We start from the raw sequence: 12,393 nt of genomic DNA on the forward strand, positions 1-12,393 counted from the left end.
CACCTGGCCACGGGCTCCAGGGGAGGTGTGGCCCACAGGGCGCCCCAACTTGGTCTGGGTCCGAGGGAAGGAGGCGGTCTTGGTAGACTCAGTCGTAAACACTGAGCTATGGTTAGGGATCTGCCAGTCTCTACGGGAAGCCCAGGCTGACCCCAGAGCCCGCGACCCTTCCCCACATCCCTCCCTCGGATGTGGAGTTCTGAGGCGGGGCCTCCTGGGCAGATGGCCTGGAGGTGGAGCTGGGGCACCGCCCTGAAGAAAGGGAGGAACCCGGGGGCGGAGACTGAGGCTCCAGAGCCCAGGCACAGAGCTGGAAGCACCGGGCAAGTTGGGGACTTGCCAGGAAGCCGCGGGGTTAGAGGAAGGACAGAGGGGAGGAGCTCCAGAGGAAGCTCTGTTGAGTTGGCCACCACCAGGCAAGTGTGAGCAGGTGCACAGGATGGGCAGCTGACCTGGGGCCACATGCGGCGGGACCCGGGGCTCCCAGTCTGTCGGTCCTGCCTGGTCTGGCCCTCTGGAGTGCGGGCCAAAGCTTCAAGAAGGAGGCAGGAGTCCTGTCCCCGCGGGGCGAGGCCAGCCTTCTGCATCCCCAACCTCATCCCCACCAGGAGGGGCTCACGTGCCCCACAGCCAGCCTGTTTCTGTGGCTTTGAAAAGGGATCGGGACGCGGCCTCCAGCCGCAGGGGCTGTGGGAACGTGGGCGTCACCGCGGCTGAGCGGCGACCAATCGCCACGCCCCTCCTCAGGGCGGAAGTGCCTGGTGGGAAGCCCGGCTTGGGAGGGTCCTGGATAGCGAACTCAGCCGGCGTCAAGGTCAGTGTCACAGGGGGATGAGGGCAGGGGCGCAAGCCTTCCCGGAAAGCCCCGCCGCAGAGTGGGAGAGCTCCTCCACCGAGCGATGCCCTGGGCCGACTGGCTCCAGGCAGGCAGTGCCCACCAGGTTCCCTTGAAGGAGCTACAGGAGTGAGTGGCAGGTCTGGGTCCTGGGGCCACCGTGGGACCTGGGGGCACGACCTCACCCCAGCCCAGCTCTCTCAACGCTGTGTCCCTGCAGGAAGCTGCCTCCCCCAGCCACCCCCAGCTCCCGACAGGGGAGCCCTGGCCCTCTCACCCCTGAGCACCAGCCTGGAACCTTCCAGCACCTCCATCAGCATGGGCCCCTCTTAGCTCCCCAGCAGCAGGACAGAATCCCAGCCCCCTGCCCTCCCAGGCCCGGCGGAGCTCACTCGCCATGCCAGCCCTCCAGCTCCCACAGCTCAGCTCTGCCCTGCTCCAGGCACAAGAAGCCTGGTCACCTTTCCCCACATCAGCTGGGGCCACCCCACATGCCACACGGTGGCTGTCATCCCTGTCACCCCCACTTGTCATTACTGCTCTGCCCACCTCACTGACACCAACAAAACAGAACAGGGCCAGCCCTGGTCTCAGTAGTCCATCAGACAGGCTGGCTGTGGACAGAGGGACATCCATACGTGCTAACAAGGGCCACTCCAAAGGAGGGGGCCCCAAGGAAGACACTGTGCGTGAGCTTCGCCCGCCCCCCCCCCCCCCCCCCCCCCCCCCCGGTGGGTTTTGCTTTCTCTTTTGAGGATCACACAGAGTACACACACCTCGGCATTCCGGACCCAGGACCCCCAGGAGATCCAGATCCACTGAGGGGGAGACGCCCACTGACCCAGAAGTGCTTCATGAACTGTGAAGCCCCTGTGTCCTGGGATTCCTGCCTGGGTTCTGATCTGGTTCCAGCATGTCCTGCAGGTGACCCTGGGGACGTTGATGCCGGGTGCTCACCCAAGCAGTGGGAATGACAGTGCCCCTCCTCCTCTTGCTGCTAGGTGCAGCGAGGGGACAGAGCGTCCCTACCGCCGGGTGTTGGGCCTTGCTGGCACCTGACAAGCAGACTCCACGGTTACTACCGCTTACTGCGCTAAGGACTGGGCACTGCGCATGCCTTCTCACCCGAGCCCCCTGGGTAGGGTGCCGCTGGCTCTGTGCCTGCAAGAAGCGGGCTTCACGAGCCGCCTGGACGGAGGGGTGGAAGGTTCTGCTCGTCTGCGTGCACGCTCACCCTTCACCCGCCCAGAAGCCAGGTCAGCTTGCACACGTGGGCACAGGAAGCCACAGGCCCCAGCCAGACCGGCTGACCCGGTCTCCCTCCCACAGAGTGGGCGGCACCAGCTTCCCTGGTCCCCCTGGAGCAGGTGCCTGCCTCGGAGACTCGAGCCCACTGACTCGCCCGGCCGTGGGAACCCTGGCGCTGGGCCAGCTCCTCTGAGTCTCAGTGCTTCCCTCCGGGTACGAGCGGCTGGGGGGCTGGGGGGCTTTCTGGCCGTGGGACAGGCTCCCCAGCTGGATCTGAGGGCACTGGTGTGAAGCCCCCCTGTGTCCTGGGATCCTGCCTGGGTCCTGCCAGAGTCTGATCCAGCTGAGGTCTTGACCAGTGTATGTTGAAACAGTTTTGAAAAACTTAAAAGTTAGGCTGGGGAGATAGCTCAGTCGCTAGAGTGCTTGCCTTGTAAGCACAAGGCCCTGGGTCTGATCCCCAGCACCCCAAAAAACAAAACAAAAAAAACTTAAAAGTTAACCTCTCAAGTCAGGCATACCTGGAGTCCCAGCTCTCTGGAGGCTGAGGTGGGAGGGTCACTTGAGCCCAGGGGATCAGGACCAGCCTGGGCAACATAGTGGGACCTCACCTCAAAACCAACATTAAAATCCCCTCAAAGAAAACCCATATATAAATATAACATTATGCTTTGTTTTTACTTGTGAAGATATAAATACACGTATGAAGAAAAAGAAGGAATCCTCTCCCTCCAGTCACATGTCCCTAAGCCCCTGGGACCCCCTTATCACCTCTGTGCCCCGTCACTTGCCTCTTACCCACTCAGCAGGACCCAGTCTGCTCCAGGGACGTCATCTGCACACAGTGACTCGACCTGGCCTCACATCCCGGCTCCATGGACTGCTCTGGCCGCCCTGGCTGGACCCTGCACATCAAATGCCTCCGTTTCTCCCACCTATAACTGGGGACATGATGGGACGTCCCTCATAGGCTTATGGCTGGGATTGGAGAGAATGACATTTGTAAAGCACTTACTAGGGGCATTTATCCTTTGATCTTCTGAGAATTCCTGCCTCAGCGTGGAGAGGTCTAGGCACCTGCTCCGGCCCGTCTGGGGATCTGTGGGCGAACAGGATTCAGTCCCAGCCCTGGAGTGGCTTCCTCATCTCCAATCTGGAAGACAGGTGATTGCCAACAACTGGTTGGAACACTGCTCAGAATCAGCCAAGGCAGCCCTGCTGCAGCCCCAGAGAGGGAAGGGGAGGTAGGGAGGTCTGAACTGGCCTCTGTTGGTGGAGGGACATCACGGCACAGGCCCCTGGCCAAGCACCAGGGAGCTGGAGGCCTCAGCCCCAACTCCCGTCAGCTGGTTCCTGAGAGCAGGTCTGGGCAGGTGGGAGCTGGAGCAGGAAGCCAGGCATCCGTGACTCGGGGAGGCTGAGGGGCCTTGTGAGGCAGGGCGGGTTCAGGACAGCAGAGGTCGAGGCTGGGGGGCTGAGGCTGGGGTGGGGAAGGACGGCACCCAGGACTCTGTGGCTGGGGTGGGGGGGACACTGGGAAGGCTGAGCAAGAAGAGTCCCGGGAAGCAGTGGTGACTTGGGAGGGCCGAAGGGGCATGGCCATCAGCCGTCAATTTCATAAGATGAGGTAAGGAGAGAAGGACGGGGCCTGAGTTCCCCAGAAGACCATCAGCTGACAGATGGGGAAACCAAAGCAACAGGGGCGCCGCTCGCCAAGGCCACACCTCAGCTCCCATCTATCCTTCCAGTTCTCATGGCCCCCACCCCGATAGAGCCAAGACCACTTCCTCAGTGCCCAGATTTGCCCGAGGCCCATGGCCAGAGGGCTGGGTTGGTGCTGGAGCAAACTCGCTGACTCAGTGCAGGTTCCGTGACATCGAAGGCAGAGGCAGCTGACGTCCCAGGGCAGCTGATGCTCTCCTTGGCAGGTGGGTGGGTTTGGCAGGTACTGATCTTAGCAAGCTGGCATGGCCCTCACAGACCTGTCCCTGATGGCACTGGGACCTGGGCGCCATATCCCTGCCCCCACATCTGAGTCCACAGTGTCTCCTGATCCCTTTGAGCCTGCAGCAGTCTCCTCCTCTGACCAGTCTGGCTCTGCAGGTGTCCAGCTAGCTCCAGGATGCTGCCCAGTCTGATGACAGCTCCTCTGGGCCAGGGCACCTCCGCTGCCAGCCGTGGGCCAGAGGGCCATGAAGCCCAGAGCAGCTGCTTGTCAGGTCATGCCTGCCCAGCAGGCTCAGGATTGACCTTTGCTCAGCCCTTCCTTTGCAGGTGCCCTCAACTTCCTCCCACAGCGATCTGGAATGATCTGGAACTGGCTGGTGCCCTTGTGGAACCTGCACCCAGAAAAGAGCATGCAGGGTCCTCCTTGTGGGGAGAAGAAAAGCTTCCTGGCTCCAAAAATGGGGGTGGGCAATGGCGGCTGAGTCCTCTGCAGGCCCACGCCCAGGGGATGGGTGGCCAACCCCACGCGACTGGAGGGAGAGGTCACTTTGGAGTTTCGTCCCTCTGGGTGTGCGCTGTGGGTGAGGACAGGCTGGGCTCCTGCTGACCTGCCCAGGGCTCTGCCAATAGTCCTCCCTGGGACCTGGGCTGCCAAGGGGCATGGTGCCCAGGCAGAGAGGTCAGCACTCACACTAACCAGGTTGCTGGCCAAACCCGATGTGACCTGGTGGCCCAGAGAGCAGGCAGAGAAGGCCATGTATGGACAGCTGAGGAGTGTGGGCAGGGACCAGGCCCTCTTCACTTCTGAGGCTACAAGGGCCTGCCACCTGCCAGGTCAGGCACCTGAGAGAGGCCCTCAGTGCAGAGCCTTCGCCCTGCACCTTGCCCAGCTGGCCGCGGGCCCCACCTGTTCTCTCTTCTCGGTCTCCGTCTCCCCTCCCCTCACCCATATCTGTGGGTGCTGTGGCCTCCCAGCTGCCTTTCCCTCCTTCTCCCCGATTTTCCCAATGCATTATGGGGGGCCAGCCTCCCCAAGGAGAATCCTCTGCTGCCATGTTCTTCCACGGTCGTGGCGGAGGCAGGAGGGACTCATGCTGCCTCTGAACGTGTCTTACTCGTGTTAAGAGATAAGCCCTTCTCAAGCAAGGGTCCCGGGCTCTGAAGTCATGAGAAGGCGGCTGCCAGTCCTGGCCTGGCTACTGATGTTCCCAAGCTTTAGGGATCCCTGCCCCAGCTCCCAGCAGGCTGGCCGCCCCTGAAGCTCCCCTCCTGCCTGCCTCTCTGGGTGACAAGGCACAGCCACCCCACCTCAGGGCTATTTCTAGAGGCAGAGGCCAACGGGAACATCCAAGTCAGCAAGCTGGTATTACCTGTTGCTCCTTATTTGAGGACAGCTATTTGTGTCCTGGCACTTGGGATGGCCCAGTAACTCACATCTGCACCCACCCCCTAGGTCAGCCCAAATGTTCGGCCAGAAGATGGGCCAGCCATTCCTCTTCCACCTGCCTGGGAAGCGGGACCGAGCCGTTCCCCATTTGACTGTCTGGAGGCTGCAGGGGTCCTTCCTCCCTTCTTTCTTTCCTTCCTTCCTTCTTCTTTGGGGAGAAGTATTGGGGAGCCCAGGGGTGTCTACCACTAAGCTACATCCCCAGCCCTTTGTATTTTGAGACAGGGTCCAAGTTACCCAGGCTGGCCTCAAACTTGCCACCCCCTGCCCCATTCTCCCAAGTCACTGGGATCACAGGCCACGGCGCCCACGCCCGGCTCACTTTGTTTGTCTTGTAAGAATGGAAACCATTCTCCTGCTGGTTTACCTCCACCTGCCCTGCTTCTTCCAATTTCTTCAAAGTGTTTCCTTCCTCACAATGAGTCCAGGACACTTCATATAAGACTGTTTAAAAAAGATGAATAATGTGTTTCACAGTGTGGAAATGCAGAGTCCAGGTTTTTCAGTTCACCTTGAACTGTTCCAAACACTGGATTTGGGAGGGAAAGGTGGCATCAGAATCACCTTCCTCCCAATCAAATGGTCCCTGTGCTGCACTCCAACACACACACACCGATCCTGATAAATCCCCGACCTGGGTCGTGGCCCTGTGGTCTGTCAGGGCTGCTGACCACCATGAAGGTGAGGCGGTGGCAGCTCACAGGACCTGCTTGCCCCCAGTGGCACCATGGTGACAGATTCTCAGAGGAGGGGGAGCGTGAGCCAGGCTGTGGGTGGCAGAACAGACAGTGGGAGAAATGGGGCTGTTCCGGGGACTCCTGGTGTCTGGGGTGACAGGCTGATATGGACACTGATGTCAAGAGCAGTCAGGTTTTTGGACTGGACTCCTGTCCTGACTGGCCTGCCTGCTGCCCCAGAGAGGTGCATGTCCAGGCAAAGTCACAGGAGGCACTTTCTGGTCAAGTGCATCCTGTCAGCTCTGGCTGCCAGGTTCAGCCCTGCCACGGGGCTTGTGCTGGGAAAGGGGACCTTGTGGCATCTGGTGCTAGAGCCACCAGGGCACCGAGGGCAGTGGATTGCCCTGGTGAGCAAGACAGGGCTGGCAATGGGCATGCGCTGGGCAGTACCAGATGATGGTGTGGATGAGGTGGGACAGGTATCAATGCCCCAGACTGGATGTGTGGCATGTGCCTGGAGTCCCAGGTATTTGGGAGGCTGAGACAGGAGGACCACTTGAGCCCAGTCTGAGCCTTTTGTGAAACCCTGGATCCTAAACAGAATGAAACAAAAGAACAGGTGCTGCTCCCACACACGCATTTCCTCATCAGCAGTGGCAGGCGGGAATGGGGACACAGATGAGCCCACTCACTGCCCCAGAGGGAGATACAGGTCCATGTCACGTCCCCTCCCCCGAGAAGGCCTCCCTGCCGCATCCCCCTCCCACTGAGGTGGCTGTTCCGTGGAGGTCCTTGGCCCACTAAAGGACACCCCGGGGCAACTTGGCTGGAAAAAACAGGAAACTGCTGATCCCCAAGGGAATGTTCTGGAAATGGATGTTCTGCCAAGGCTGCCCAAGGGCACCTCAGGAGGGACAGGAAGCACAGACTGCTCCCTGGGCTGTTTAAAACTGCTGTTTGTGCCTTTCCAATCTTGCCTGCAGCTCCTGCTTGCTGATGTGATGGGATGCAGCAGCTCAGCGCTCAGTTACTTTAAACTTGTCTGTGGTCCCGTGTTCCTGAGGATGCACACCGTGTTCACCCTTCTAACAAAAGAAGGAGCCGGTCAGCCTGGGACTTCACTTCATCTTGGGTGAGGTCCCCCGGTCCCCGGCTCCAAATGATGTTGTCTCTGTCATTCATTCACTGCAACCAGGGCCCGGCTGGTCTGGGGAAGAGGGAATCAGACTGGCCAGGTTCTAGCCCTAGTTCCACCTCTGGGCCAGCGGGGTCCTGGGTGAGTCCCTCAGCTTCTTCACCTGTAGAAGAAGGGTAAAAACACCTCACAGAGTTGTTGTGAGGTTAAACAAGAGTCAGGTAGGGGTGAGTGGAACTCAGTGCCGCAGTCCTTACCTGGCACCACAAGGCCCTGGGTTCTGTCCCAGCACCACGCACGCATGCACACACACATGCATGCACACGCGTGTAACAGGCACACTTCCTGCTGTTCCCTGGTCGCACTAGCTATTGTGACTATTGCTGTTAAAATTAACAGTACTGGTCACACACCTCTAATCTCAGCCACTCAGGCAGAGGCAGGAGGACTGCAAGTTCAAGGCCAGCCTCAGCAACTTAGCAAGACCATTAGCAACTTAGCAAAACCCTGTTTCAAAATAAAAAATTAAAGACTGGAGATGTAGCTCAGTTGGTAACATACTCCTGGGTTCAAAACATTTAAAATTAAAAATTTTTAAAAATCAAAAATTCTGAAAAAAAAAAAGTGAACCTGTATTTCTGTTAGAGCTCCCATCTAGGGTTATAAATTCATGCGTCTCAACCACCAGCCTATAGGCTTCTGGGACACTGAGGCAGGGACCGGGAACGGTTCATCTCTGTGAGCCCAGCACACTGTCTGGCAAACAATGTTAATAGTAGCAGCAGCAATAATCATGGCAACGCCATCGGTTACACTGCTTGGAACTCTGCTCTCTGCCAGCCGCTGCCCGTGGGGTGTGTGGAGACATTCAGTTGATCGCCATGGTGGCCTCCCAGGGAAGACCTCATCTGCATTGCTCTGCCCTGCCTGAGGACACGGAGCCTGTCTGACCCTGAGGCCGGTACCCATGACCGCCAAGCCATGTGCCCTCCACTTGCCTGCAGGGGCAGTAGGTGTGAGGGAAAGGACCGCTGGGAGCCCGTGACTCAGGCCACAGGCGAGGGAGATGAGTTCAGGATGCGGGGTCCCAGACAGCAGGGAGGTGCTGCACTCTTCCCTTCCAGCTCTGGGGTCCGTGGCAGGGCTTGGATGCTGGAGGTTCCCTCGTTCTAACCCCTTAATTCTAGGAAGCCACAGTTTGAGAATAAAACTTGCCTTATTTATGAGTAAGACCCTCAAAACCAGGAGGACAGGGCTGGGGCTGTAGCTCAGTGGTAGAGAGCATGCCTTGAATGCAGAGCCAATTGAAGCTAAGTGTGCACGAGGCGGCCAGCTCGGGGCTGGGAGGGACTTGCAGGCAGGTGCTGGTCTCTTGGCCCCTGTGCAGGGCTCAGCTGTGACATCGGAGGTGGAACCTTATTCTCAGCTTTCAGGCAGGAAACGTGTATTGTGCCCAAGGTCACAGGGAAGGTCTGGTCCAGATCAGAGGCCTCCGATGAGGCAGGTGGGCTCTGGTTTGTGCACCTTTCCCCCAAGTGTGATGGGTCCCCACTGTAGCCAGTGCCAAGCCTCTGGGTGTCCAGACAGGGTTGGGGGTGGAGCTGGTGTCGGCCCTGCTGACCCCCGTCCTCCCACGGGCTTGCACTCTTTGTGCTCTGGGCCCCCATTTCCAGATGAGACCCGGACCCTGTGGCGGACTGTGGACTCTGCTTAGTTTTTCCCCTAGTGTAACAGTGTTCCCTTTATGCTTTGAGTATCACTTGTTGCTCTGCCACTGCAACTTATTTTTAAACCAGACATGTTTCTTTCTCTTCCTCCCTGTCACTAATCTCTCCCCTCCCTAATCTTGGGGCAAATAGGATCACCCTTCTTCCCCATCCGAGGCAGAGTTATCTGTCCTTGAGCACACACCCACCACAGGAACAAAGTAATTCAGACTTTGGGGATGGCACCAGAAGATCTCAGAAATGACCGACTCCCAAATGAACAAGTGAATTACAGCTCCAGACAGAACACATGGAATGTAGCCTTTGAATCATCTCTTTAAAAGCCCCCTGCTCCCCTTGATGGGCAGGATTCTGGGACAGGAGTCCCCTGTGCTTCTCCTTTGCTAGCAAAGCAATAAAACATCTTTTTTCCTTTCCCTCAAAACTGCATCCTTCTTATTGGATTGGCTTCAGGGACAAGCACCAAGCTTTCAATAATGAATTTGGCAACCCCTTTGGGACCTGGGAGCAGCCCCTGCTCCAGCTCTCTTGGGCAGGCCTGACTTTCCAAGGAACCCCACTTCTGTGCTACGGACTCAATGTGGCCAGCGAAATTGTTAAGAGTCAACTGCAGGAGAGTTAGGGGAAGGGTGAGTTTGCCTCGGGTCGAACCAGAGGTTCTGTGAGTAAGGAGAGGGACTGAGGGGCCGTCCTGGCAGTTGCCAGCTCCTTTCACTTCAGGGAACCCCCAGCTTCCCTCCCTGGACAGTCCAGGTTGCTCCACCATGGTACACTCTGAGAAAAAGGAAACTGAACCCGGTTATGTCGTGACACCCTTGACCATCTGGTAAGTTCCCAGCGTGTATGCCGAGACTCTGGTTCCTCTTCATGGGAACATCTGGTTGCACGATTAGGGGTCTGAACAGTCAGGAATAAGTTGAAGGTGCCAAAAGGCACTGCCTGTGGTGTGCGAGGTAGAAAGGTTAAGATTTCTCAGCCTGGTCCCAGGCAGTTGCAGGTCATCTTGCTGTGACCCTGGGCTCCAAAAAAAAAAAAAAAAAAAAATCCCAGGGAGGCCACCTGGCCGTAGCAAACTGGCTGAAGAGAACCTGGCCTCCGCCCTGGCTTCTAGGCTCTTTTGCCCATGGTGGGGAGGGCGTGGACGCTGTTGGCCACAAAGAATGTGGCAGTAGGTTCCAGCACTGTCAGGTTATGGCCTGGGGACAGGAATAGTCTCACTTTCAGGATCTGACAGGACACCCCATTTGGCGGGGGGATATCCATCCCTGGGGCAGAGCAGTTCTGGTTACGACATTATCCCATCAAACTAAATGCCTGGGGGCATGGGCGGGATAAATAACTGCACCCGGAAAGGAAAACCAGAACGAAGACCAACCCCTGTTTTGTTGGCAGCCTCTGCAAAGGGATCTCAAGGAAACCTGAAGAGAAGGATGGAGAGGGCTTCCTCCACTGCATCGCAACGTGCCTGTGATAAGGAAGGGCCCAGAAGGAGGCTCGGGTACAATTCACCGTCGGGAACTCACTTAAAGTTGATGGCATTGTGATAGCGATAGGGCAGACAGGTCAGGTTCAAAAATATCCTGACTCCAACCCCTTGAAAGTCACCTGGGAGAAAATGATTAAGGCATAGCTTTTGCCTATAGCAGGTTGCAAGACCCTCTCCTGGCATAAAATTTGTTGTGTAAGTTAAATACACAGATAAATTCAGAAGAATTGTTTCAGAATATGAATTTAAGAAAGGATCTCAAACTAGAAAAGAGATATAAGAAAGTCGTAGGTATGGAAATATATTTTAGTATGGAAAATTAGTAGGTAAAACAAATGTTTCTACATGAGAAAGTATTTTATATGGTAAATTAATATTCTTGTGCTAAAGTCCAAGAAGAAAGAGGGCAAAACTAAGAAAATAAACAAGTTGTGAACGTCTAAGTAAGTTGAAGAAGTTTTGTGGAAAGCAAATCTCAAAAAGTCTGGGTATGTGATTAAATTGGCTGTACTTAGCACAGTCAGTTATTCAAATTTTAATGTAGCGATGTGAAATAAATCTGCACAATCATGTGCTCTGAGCTATCAAGATAATTTTCTTGTATCTGTTAGGTTTTATTACATAGGGAAACTAATCTTAAAGGAATTAGGGTTTGTACCAGTTTTAAAGTCTTTTAAATGATTGCTTTGTAACTAGTTAAATTAACAGTTCTTATTTTAGGTTATCAAAATATAGTTGACACCCTGAATTTATGTAACAAGGCATATGTATGCATCTGAGAACTACATCTGTCTAAGCCTCAACTAAATGTTGTGTAAGTTTATAAAATGAATGTTTGTGTTAGTTTACCGGCAAGATAACCAATAAGTGCTCTCTTTGATACATTGTATCTGACGTAGAAGGGCCACACTGCCATTTGAAGACCTGTCTTATATCTTTTTGCTTGAGTAAATCTATTTCTGATTCTTAACACTGTTTCCTAAATGAATAAGAGATTTAGGACTATCCTTTGATTTTTGCTGGTACTGCCTGTAAACTCAGGGTCACGGTCAGTGGCCAAATAACTTCGGACAGAAAGCGGCCAAAGCAAATAGGGGAGTAAGGATAGGGGTCAGCCAGGTGACAAGAGTGGAGTTCAGCTATCCTGGCCAGGGGTCATTTGATTGATGTTGCTTCAGCCTTTCACTCAGATGTTTGAGTTTCGACGTTCTTTTCGACCAGTCCAGTTTCATTACTGTAATAGCAGCATTCTTCCCTTAAGAATAGACATGCCCCCTTTGTCTGCTGTCAGAAGATCTAGCGCTCGATGGTTCTGTAAGGAAACTTGAGCAATAAATGTTATTTGTCTTTGTAAAGATGCCAGGGAAGCAGCAGATGCCTCTACTGCCTCTTGGAGTTGCTGTTGTAGTTTTTGAGTGGCGCTGACTGCATAACTGAGTCCTCCTGCTCCCAACCCAGAGGCCACAAATGAGACGGCTAGGGAGAGTCCAACCACCACCGGTAGAAAAATGGCCCATCTTACCCTAGGGATGGGATTTTGAGAAAGCCAGATTAATTCAGCTTCACTAAATAGTGTCAATAGAGGGCAGGCAGAAAGCAAAGGGTATATTGGAACCTAATTCTTTGGTCAGAGCGCCATTACACCAGAAAAAGAATCCTGGAGGGGCAAATATTGGAGAAGAGACTTGTATGGTTCGGTTACAGGGCACTGAGTTAGAGGAAGCATAACAGTAAGCAAAGTTTCCTGAGGAACTGTGATAAAGGGGAACTCACTCCAAAGATGAAAAGGGGGGTTTCCTTGAGGTTTCGAGGAAGTGTTAAGGAGAGTACTCATAGGAACAGCTGTTAGGGGGGTCCGGTCCAAACCTGCAGAGAAAGCAATCTGAAATGT

At 55.3% G+C, this 12,393-nt stretch overlaps 1 long non-coding RNA gene across 1 annotated transcript; it reads left to right on the forward strand.

Moving 5' to 3' along the window:
- Positions 1-729: 729 nt before the first annotated feature.
- LOC124983709 (uncharacterized) lies at positions 730-11,027 on the forward strand. Its single transcript, XR_007108486.1, has 3 exons — positions 730-814; positions 7,138-7,286; positions 10,409-11,027. It is a non-coding gene; the product is annotated as an uncharacterized LOC124983709 (long non-coding RNA).
- The last annotated feature ends 1,366 nt before the right edge of the window (positions 11,028-12,393 follow it).

Source organism: Sciurus carolinensis, chromosome 4, assembly GCF_902686445.1.
Source record: "Sciurus carolinensis chromosome 4, mSciCar1.2, whole genome shotgun sequence".
Taxonomy (NCBI): Eukaryota; Metazoa; Chordata; class Mammalia; order Rodentia; family Sciuridae; genus Sciurus; species Sciurus carolinensis.